The following is a 10,438-nucleotide window of genomic DNA, read 5'->3' on the forward strand; positions in this document are numbered from 1 at the left end:
CTGGGATTTCATTTTTTCTGAAGCTGCATGGCAGCCCCCCATTGAATAGTTACTTTGCGGTGAAGCAAGTGGTAAAAGGATTAAAAGGATCAGGTTGCTACCCAGATAAGTGATGTCCAATTTCTTTTCATTTACTTGAGAAGTTATGGAAAACACTACCACTTGTATGTTATGATTCTTTGGAAACATGTTTATTCCGAACAGCTTTTGTTCTTATGTTTTTTGGTGCGTTAAGAATCAGTGAGTTGGTAGCTATTAACAAGAACCAGTTGTCTGGTTTATCTGAAAGTGATGTAGATCTATCGCAGGATCAATTGTTGATCACTATCCGGAGATCCAAAATGGATCAATTGGGCAAAGGTCGGGTCATTTCATTAAATAAAGTGTTGGGTTCGGAGTTATGTCCGGTGAGTAATGTAAATAGGTGGCTTTATTGTCGCCCTATGGTGCCTGGTTTCTTTTTGGTCCATGCTAATGGGGAACCAACTACCATATTTCAGTTTAATAACCTGTTAAAGAAATGTCTTGTGAAATTGAACATAAGTACCCAAAAAATTTCTTCTCACTCATTCAGGATCGGAGCTGCCACTGAAGCGGCAATGCTCGGGTTAGGCAATGACACAATTAAGTGCATTGGCCGTTGGAAATCAAGGAGGTTCAAGACATATATTCGGCCTCACTTATTGTTTTAATCATTTTAATTTTTAGTATCTTTGACGGTATGGATTGTAGGACACTCATATTTTTTGGGCTCAGAAGAGAGCTAGGCGCAGGAACTACACTGAGAATCTGTCATTTCAACAAGAATCTATTAAAATTTTTTGGTTTGGGTACAGGGGCCTTAGGTGGTTAAACCTATGTAATGCGCTAAACGATTTGATTTCCAAAGCACCTTTCCCTGATTTAATCATTATCCATGTGGGAGGGAATGATATTGGGAAAATTAATATGCTTGAAATGCTATTTAGGATGCGTAGCGATGTGTTTAATATAAAAAGCAGGTTCCCTGACTCTACATTGGTATATTCTGAGATGATATCTCGGTTGGTATGGAATATAGACGGTTGTTCTTTTATGAACAAGATCAAAAAGAGAATTAATAGGGAGATGGAAATTTTTTTTAATGTCATCGGTGGTTTTTCTTATCGACACATAGACTTGGAGGATTTTACTCCGGGGTTATTCAGACAGGATTGGGTCCATCTGTCTGACATAGGTTTAGATATCTTTAATGTAGGGTTACAGTCTGTGGTTGAGAGGTGGCTGTGTGGTTTGGGGGGGGCCACGACTCTTTAGTCGTGTCCTTGTGGGAAAAATCATTTCCTGGGTTATTTAAATATGTCTTGTGCTACCATGAAAAAAACCCATAGCCGTTAGCGGGGGTTGTCATGGTCGCACAGGCATTTGATGATTGTAGTTTTTAAACATGGAGGGAGTGTAAAGGGTTAAGTTATTTGATGACAGTGGGGTAAGGTGACGTAACGCGGACAGCTGAGTGAACTGGTTTAAACCAGCTGTTGCGCGCCTTTTTTTCTCAGAACCCGATTGGCTGTTAATAAATTTGTGCGGGAAATTCGAGTATATATGTGGGTGACAGACCGGTCAGCTGGCAGTCCAGCTGATGAAGATTGAAGAGATACCCGCCCGCCCGCCCTCTATTTATGGGTTTCTTCTGTCGTGATGTTTTATTAGAGGGAAAAATCACCCAGGTTTCCTGGGTGGATTCGCTTGATAATCCTGTAGTGGTGGTTGCATGATGGTGTAACATCATGCATTTACGTTTAAAAAGATGTTGATATGTTTGTTGGTATTTTTTGTCGGTTCATGGATGTATTGGTTACTCTTACTAAACCATCACGGCCACTTTTCTTCCACACACTGTCTGTGGCTATTTATTTCATTAATTTATTAAGTAGTTTAGTATGTGGTTATTTAAATATGCCTTGTGCTACCATGGAAGTATGGCTGTCTCATCTTTTGTGGGAAAATGTTTGCTCTGTCAGAGAGGTCATATTGTCTTTTAAAGATTTGTGAGACTAGTGGTAACGAAGCTGTGGTTGTCCGATGTATGACTTTTCATGGGTGCTCCCTTCTATTCCCTGGTGGTAAAATGATGTCATAACAAGAAACGAGCGAACCCAAGGTTTGGTGTTCGGATGCTTTAGGTATGAACTTCACTCATGCCAGTGGCGTAACTAAAGTTCGATGGGTCCCAGAGCAAAATTTGGACCTGGGCCCCCCATGCCAACCCCCAAGGGGTACCTGATAATTACACTGATACTGGGCTCTTTCCCTCAGCACCCAGCTTTCCCATACTCCGATATCCCTCTTTCCCTCAACATCCAGCTTTCCATGTTCTGGTATCCATCTTGTCCTCAATTTTACCACTTAGAAACCTATTACAGAAGGTAGTATATCAACTTTGACCCAGAATGCTACCTTAAATTATATAGTATAAAAACAATTTTTATTAATAAAAATTGTTTTTATACTATATAATTTAAGGTAGCATTCTGGGTCAAAATCCATCTTGTCCTCACCACCTTTCCAATGCTCTGCTATACATGTTTCCCTCAGAACTCAGCTTGCCCTTGATATCAAAGCATGGGAAAGCTGGATGATGAGGGAAAGATGTATAGCAAAACATGAGAAAGTTGAATGCTAAGAGAAAGATGCATAGCATGGGAAAGCTGGGTGCTGAGGACAAGATGGATATCAGAATATAGGAAAGCTGGGTGCTGAGGGGTATCAGAGCATAGGAAAGCTGGTTGCTGAGTTAAAGATGTATAGGAGAGCATGGGAAAGCTGGGTGCTGAGGGAAATATGTATAGCAGAGCATGGGAAAGCTGGGTGCTGAGGGAAAGAACCACATTCCCTCAACACTCAGCTTTCCCATGCCATGCTTGTATTTTTGCCCCCCATTCTGGTATGTAGCCCATCCATTTTTTTTTGTTGCTGTACATTATATTTGTGCTCTAAATAAAATTATTTTAAAGTTAAAGGATAACCACAGCTTCTCAGTCTGGAGTTGATCACGATGCTCGCATGGAGATGCCCAGGCTAGGGTTAGTAGATCCAGGAGAAACAAAATCCAGTGAGCTTAGACATAAATAGATGAATTCATATATTCCACCATATGGTATTATGCAGCCCCCATATAGTGGTATAGAGCCCTTATATTCCTCCATAAAGTTTTATGCAGTCCTATATTCTACCATATAGTAGTATGCAGCTCCATATTCCTCCATATAGTAGTATGCATCCCCATATTCCTCCATATAGTAGTATGCAGCCCTTATATTCCTCCATATAGTAGTATGGAGCCCTTATATTCCTCCATATAGTATTATGCAGCCCCCATATAGTATTATGCAGCCCCATATTCCTCATATAGTAGTATGCAGACCCATATCTTTTAATGAAGCCTCATAATTGTCTGGCTACCGTGATTAAATACATGAATACTTCTCATTCCCCCGCTGCTCTGGTCTCGTCAGCTTGTCCACTGTTCTGCCGCTCTGCACATCTCAGCACAGTAGTGACTAGTGATGAGCGAGCATGCTTGTTACTACTCGGTACTCGCACGAGTATCACTGTACTCGGGCTACTCGGCGGGGACCGAGTAATCTCGCGATACTCGTGCTGTACTCGTGGTCTTCATCCCTGCATGTTGGCGCTCTTTTGAGAGCCAGCCCTCATGCAGGGATTGGCTGGCAGACCACTGCAATGCCACAGCCCTGTTAGTTGTGGAATTGCAGTGATTGGCCGGCCCGCACAGCGTGACCGAGCCTTTATACCAGCGGGCGCGCTGTGCTCTGCTCACAGCCATCCAGACAGTCAGTGCAAGGAGAGTGTTGCTGCTTCAGGGAAAGGTTTGCGGCCCTTTATAGCTATTTCCGTAGCAGGGCTGCAAACAGTGTGACCAGAAGTCCTTCTCAGGACTATTCTAGTTGTATACAGGCAGGCAGGGTATAGCCAGGTCGGAGTACAGTAGCAGAGTCCTTCTCAGGACTATTGTTGCTATATACAGGCAGGGTATAGCCAGGTCGGAATACAGGCTAGTGACCAGAAGAGTCCTTGTCAGGACTATTGTAGCAGTATACAGGCAGGCAGGCAGGCAGGCAGGGTATATAGCCATTCCTAGTGGTGATCGTATACCAGCCTTCATCATATCTGGGGCTGGTGTACACAGTCTAAAACAGTCCAGATAGTGCCAGACTTCTCAGTAATTTTTGCTCCTAAAAACCTGTTAGGTTCTTAGTGCGTCCGTGCTTGCATTTAAAAACCGCACGTGTGTGCCTGTCGGTGGCAGCGTACAGGTGCACGATTTGCACAAACTTGGATATAACGCACAAGTCTAGTGAATACACGTCAGCACAGCATTGCAAAATGCGCAAGGGCGTTGGCAAGGAACAAGGAAGTGGACGTGATGGTGGTGCAGGCAGAGGCCGAGGTCGTGGGCAAGCTCTAATTTCGCCACATCAAAGGGCCACATCTAGTCACTCGCACGTCCTGTCCCAAATTCTTGGGGACCGCAGCAGTACACCGCTCTTGAACCAAGACCAGTGTCAACAGGTTGTTAGTTGGATAGCGGATAATGCTTCCAGTCAGATTGGCACCACCACAAACACTCTGTCTTCCACACGGTCAAGTGTCAGTAGCCGTGATACTGCACCGCACATTTCAGAACCTGATCCTCCTTCCTACCACAAGGCTGAGTACACGTCCTCGGACATTAATGATCCCACACTTGGACACTCGGAAGAGCTGTTCATGTTTCAATTCGCACATTCTGGCCTCTCGCCAGCTCATGTTGAAGTGGGTCATGAGGAGATCGTATGTACAGATGCCCAAATATTTGAGCAGCCACGGTCTAACGAAGTTGGCAACGTGTCTCAACAAGGGGTGAACGATGATGAGACACAATTGTCAGGAAGTCAGGAGGAGGAGCAGGGTGCGGAAGAGGAAGACGACGTGGTGGATGATCCAGTAACTGACCCAACCTGGCAGGAGGATATGCAGAGCGAGGACAGCAGTGCACAGGGGGAGGGAGGCGTAGCATCCCAACAGGCAGTAAGAAGCAGGGTGGTGGCTCCAGGCAGAAGTCAGGCAACCGTTCCCCGGAACAACAACACGACACAAGGTGCCTGTACAAATGTTAGGTCTTCCCGAGTCTGGCAGTTTTTTAAGTTGGCTCCAGATGATTCTAAAAAGGCCATTTGCAACACCTGCCGTGCCAGCATCAGCAGGGGTACCAAAACTAGCAGCCTGACCACCACCAGCATGATCAGGCACATGTCAGCCAAGCACCCGACTTTGTGGGAAGTACAACAGAGTCGAGGAGCAGTGCTTGCTGATGTCACTGCTACGTCTTCGCTGGTTGTGCATGCGAGCCAATCCCCTGTCCATGCTACCTGCGAACAAGCCTCCTCCGGTCCTGCACCTGCAGTTGCCTACGCAGAAATAACACCATCATCAAGCACGTCCTTGTCCCAGCGCAGCGTTCAGTTATCCATTCAGCAAACCTTTGAACGCAGGCGCAAATACACTGCCAACGCCTAACATGCCACAGTTCTAAATGCTAACATTTCGCGACTGCTTGCGCTGGAAATGTTGCCTTTTAGGCTGGTGGAGACAGAAGCATTCCGCGACCTGATGGCGGCAGCTGTCCCACGTTACTCGGTCCCCAGCCGCCACTATTTCTCCCGGTGTGCCGTCCCCGCGTTGCATAACCACGTGTCACAAAACATCACACGTGCCCTGAACAACGCTGTTTCACCCAAAGTCCACCTAACCACAGACACGTGGACAAGTGCTTGTGGGCAAGGCCGCTACATCTCGTTGACGGCACACTGGGTTAATATTGTGGAAGCTGGGACCCAGTCTGAGCGAGGGACGGAACACGTCCTTCCCACACCAAGGTTTGCAGGCCCTACCTCAGTCAGTGTTTCACCCACACTCTACAGCTCCGGAATGTCATGCTCTTCAGCCTCCTCCTCCTCCTGCGCATCCTCATCCACTGTGCCCTCCACACCAGTCACAAGCTGGAAGCACTGCAGCACTGCCTCGGCGAAGCGGCAACAGGCTGTGCTGAAGCTAATCTGCATAGGTGACAAACCCCACAATGCAGAAGAGCTGTGGACAGCTCTGAAACAGCAGGCAGATCACTGGCTCACACCTCTGAACCTAAAGCCAGGAAAGGTCGTGTGTGACAATGGCCGGAACCTGGTGGCGGCTTTGAGGCGAGGCCAGCTGACACATGTTCCATGCATGGCCCATGTGGTCAACCTCGTGGTTCAGCGGTTTCTAAAGTCATACCCAGAGCTGTCTGATCTGCTGGTAAAAGTTCGCCGCCTGTCTGCACATTTTCGAAAGTCACCTACTGCTTCAGCCGGCCTTGCCGGCTTTCAGCGCCGTTTGCATCTTCCGGCTCACAGACTGGTGTGTGATGTCCCCACGCGTTGGAATTCAACTCTGCACATGTTGGTCAGGATATGTGAGCAGAAGAGGGCAGTTGTTGAGTACCTGCATCACCTAAGCCGTCGGGAAATGGGTCAAACTCCACACATAACACCTGAGGAGTGGAGATGGATGTCCGACCTATGTACCATCCTCCAAAACTTTGAGGACTCCACCAAGATGGTGAGTGGTGATGACGCCATTATTAGCGTCACCATACCGCTACTCTGCCTTCTAAAACGGTCTCTGCTCAAAAACAAACATGATGCATTGCAGGCGGAGCACGATGAGTTGCAGCAAGAAACAGTAGTGGGTGTGGGTGATAACACACAGCCCAGCCTCGTCTCATCACAACGTGCAGTGGAGGACTATGACGAGGAGGAGGATGAAGACATGCAGCAACTCTCCGGCCAAATTGAGGATATGACATGCACACCAGTCATATCCTCGGTTCAGCGTGGCTGGCCAGAGGACAGGGTAGATGAGGAGGAGAGGGAGGAGGAGGAGGACAGCATGTTCAGTCATCGTGTTGGTCAGGCTACTGAAGTCCTGGCTGTTAAGAGTCTGGCGCACATGGCTGACTTTATGGTAAGCTGCCTGTCTCGTGACCCTCGCGTTAAGAACATCTTGGCCGACAATCATTACTGGTTGGTAACACTGTTAGACCCACGCTACAAGGAGAACTTTATGTCTCTTATTCCCGAGGCGGAGAGGTCAACCAAAATGCAGCAGTTCCGGAAGGCCATAGTCACGGAAGTAGGCAAAGCATTCCCCTCACAAAACGCTAGCGGCATAGGTCAGGAATCAGTGGACAACCAAGGCGTACAGCCGAGAGAGGCACAAGTCCAATCCGCCAGAGGTAAGGGAACAGTCTTTAAGATGTGGGACAGTTTTCTCAGCCCCTCACGTACCACAGCCCCTGAGGTGCGGGGTAGTGCCACAAGAAATCCTAAGTTTGCCCAGATGCTCAAGGAGTACCTTGCAGATCGAACAACTGTACTCCGACATTCCTCTGTGCCTTACAATTATTGGGTATCCAAGGTGGACACGTGGCATGAATTGGCTCTCTATGCCTTGGAAGTCCTGGCCTGCCCTGCCGCTAGCGTTTTGTCAGAGCGTGTTTTTAGTGCCGCAGGTGGAATCATTACAGATAAACGCACCCGCCTGTCAACTGAAAATGCTGACAGGCTGACTCTGATCAAGATGAACAAGGGTTGGATTGGGCCAGACTTCACCACACCACCAGCAAATGAGAGCGGAATTTAAAGTTTGTAATGGGAATTTGCCATGTACCTCCACTCACCCATGGGTACACACTTCTGGACTTTGGATAATCGCTGGACTGCTCCTCCTTCTCCTCATGCGCCACCATGATGACCGTTACAATAGTTAGGCCTTTGTTTCAGGTATACCCCCAGTGGTAAATTTTTTCGCCCATTCTTTGCAGAATGGACATTACAACGACAGGAGACCCGCTCCTTTGCAATGGGAACAATGTTTTGAGGCCCTCATGCACGTCTCTATCCAGGGACAACGTGGAGCCTTCCAATTTTTGGCTGCCCTGCCTAAGGGCTATACTATAATACACCCACTTCCTGACAATGGACACTTAATGTTTTGAGGCCCTCATGCATGTCTCTATCCAGGGACAACGTGGAGCCTCCCAATTTTTGGCTGCCCTGCCTAAGGGCTATACTATAATACACCCACTTCCTGACAATGGACACTTAATGTTTTGAGGCCCTCATGCACGTCTCTATCCAGGGACAACGTGGAGCCTCCCAATTTTTGGCTGCCCTGCCTAAGGGCTATACTATAATACACCCACTTCCTGACAATGGACACTTAATGTTTTGAGGCCCTCATGCACGTCTCTATCCAGGGACAACGTGGAGCCTCCCAATTTTTGGCTGCCCTGCCTAAGGGCTATACTATAATACACCCACTTCCTTACAATTGGCACTTCAGGTTTACAGGCCCTCATGCACGTCTCTATCCAGGGACAACGTGGAGCCTCCCAATTTTTGGCTGCCCTGCCTAAGGGCTATACTACAATAGACCCACTTCCTTACAATGGGCACTTCAGGTTTACAGGCCCTCATGCACGTCTGTATGCATGGGCATTGGTGAACCTCACAATTTTGGACTGCCCTGGCAAAGGAAAATACTACAAAGACTCACTTCCTCAAAATGGGCACATTAGACTCAGAGGCCTTTATGTACGTCTCTTCTCAGGGACATCGGAGTGCCACACAATGTTTTACGTAAAATCTTTCATGTATTAATCTCAAAAAGTAACATACATTAGCTCTATCTCACTATTGGGTATGTGCCCTTAACATTTCCGCCATGAAAATTCATTTTGGTGTCATTTTTGAAGGTTTTCTGGTGAGTACGTAAAAATGGCGTAAAACGCGGACAAAATTGTTCACAGCTGTGACTTTTGAGTGATAAATGCTTCAAGGGATCTTCCCCATGCTGTTGCCATGTCATTTGAGCACTCTTCTGAGACTTTTGTGCCATTTTTAGGGTTTCTACATGCTGCCGGGGGTCATTTCACAAAAATACTCGGGTCTCCCATAGGATAACATTGGGCTCGGTGCTCGGGCCGAGTACACGAGTATCTTGGGATGCTCGGCCCGAGCCTCGAGCACCCGAGCTTTTTAGTACTCGCTCATCACTAGTAGTGACGTCATTGCTCTGACTCATGGGCCCCATAGCAGTTGCATGGCCTGCTACCATTGGTGCCATGCCACTGGCTGAGGTCCTGGGGCCTCCTGAACCCCTGGGCCCGGTAGCGATCGTGACCTCGGTGACTGCAATTGTTCCGCCCCAACTCAAGAGCATTGCTGTGCTCAGGTATGTTTGATGCTCAGCCCAGTGCAAGCCACTTGCAGTGTTTCAATGGCTCACACTGGGGTAACAACAGTGTGATTGGATGTATTGTGAACCAAAAAGATAAATTAAAAAACAAAAAGTGGAAAAAGCCCGCCCACTCACCTATGGAAGTGATCTGTTTATGGCTGGCTGCATGTTGGTGGAAACGACTCGAACTGCCCAATTAGTGACTTCCATTGGGGTTCAAGTCAAGTTTGGGTCCCATACTGAACTTAATTTAAAATTCGGCTTACCCCGCCAAACTGAACTTCCATGGTTTCACTCATCTCTAGTCATGACTCAATGACAGTGTCCAATGTGATGCCCTGGACTAGCCAGGCAACCTGGTAACCTACACCCGACACTGCGCGGAGAGGGGCTGGTTTGCCCTGGACGTTAAACAGAGGGAAAGCCGCAGTGTGCAGATGCGGCCCCAGCCCCCTCCTCCACTGTGCCGTACGGATATTGAGCTGGAAGAGGTCCTGGATGAGTGCGACCTCAAATAGTGGCAGCGATCCTCCGTTGCAACCAAGTTGTCCCCGTTGGGACCCTCAGCTGAATGAATGAATCCGAATCAACCGAAGTTTTCACCTGATTGTCTACAGTGATTATCCCGGCCGTTGCCGGCAAGTTGTCCCCGGAGGGACCCTATGTGTTTACCACCCACATGAGAAACTGCTCATGAACAAGGCCGAGAACTGGCAGGCCACCCACGAACTTGTGGGCCAGTAAATAGTGTTCTGGGCTGGTTTCTGTCCGTGCCGCCTCCGGAGAGGCAGATTGCAGGAAGGGCCCGCAGCAGAGCAGGATGGGGCCCGGCCACCACCAGGACTGGTGGCCATCCTCCGGGGGTCAGGGGTCCCCCTGGACGTGGGATCCCCTGAAGTGACAGCCGGGTGCAAGACACCGTACCCGTTCTCGCTCGGGTAACCTGGATCAGGACTAGGGTAAAGGGCTGCTGCCCATTTCTTAGGGGCAGCATCAAGGATCAGATTATTTGGGTGGAAGAGCGGATGACCACGAACCCGTCCGTTTGAATAAAGTTGTTCAATATTTGAAACGCTAAAGCAATGCACCTCCCGTAAAGGAAGACCTGAATATA

The sequence above is a fragment of the Anomaloglossus baeobatrachus genome, chromosome 4, assembly GCF_048569485.1.
Source record: "Anomaloglossus baeobatrachus isolate aAnoBae1 chromosome 4, aAnoBae1.hap1, whole genome shotgun sequence".
Taxonomy (NCBI): domain Eukaryota; kingdom Metazoa; phylum Chordata; class Amphibia; order Anura; family Aromobatidae; genus Anomaloglossus; species Anomaloglossus baeobatrachus.